Raw genomic sequence first — 234 nt, 5'->3', positions numbered from 1 at the left:
GATGCGATCATACCAGCACTAATGCACCGGATCCCATCAGAACTCCGAAGTGAAGCGTGCTTGGGCGAGAGTAGTACTAGGATGGGTGACCCCCTGCGAAGTTCTCGTGTTGCATCCCCCACCCTCTTTTTAATCTTTCTTATAAACCGCTGGACCGCTCGCAAAGGGTACTATCCTTTTAAACCGCTAAACCGCTAAGCGAGAGAAGTTGCGCGGAGAGAGAGGGTCAAGTAC

The 234-nt window shown here is 51.7% G+C and overlaps 1 non-coding gene across 1 annotated transcript; it reads left to right on the top strand.

The window, feature by feature from the left end:
* On the top strand, positions 1 to 118 carry LOC116008316. Its single transcript, XR_004095707.1, has one exon. It is a non-coding gene; the product is annotated as a 5S ribosomal RNA (ribosomal RNA).
* The last annotated feature ends 116 nt before the right edge of the window (positions 119 to 234 follow it).

The sequence above is a fragment of the Ipomoea triloba genome, chromosome 16 (genome assembly GCF_003576645.1).
Source record: "Ipomoea triloba cultivar NCNSP0323 chromosome 16, ASM357664v1".
NCBI lineage: Eukaryota > Viridiplantae > Streptophyta > Magnoliopsida > Solanales > Convolvulaceae > Ipomoea > Ipomoea triloba.
Note: the sequence above shows the minus strand (reverse complement) of the source record. Positions and strands in the feature narration are given on the sequence as shown.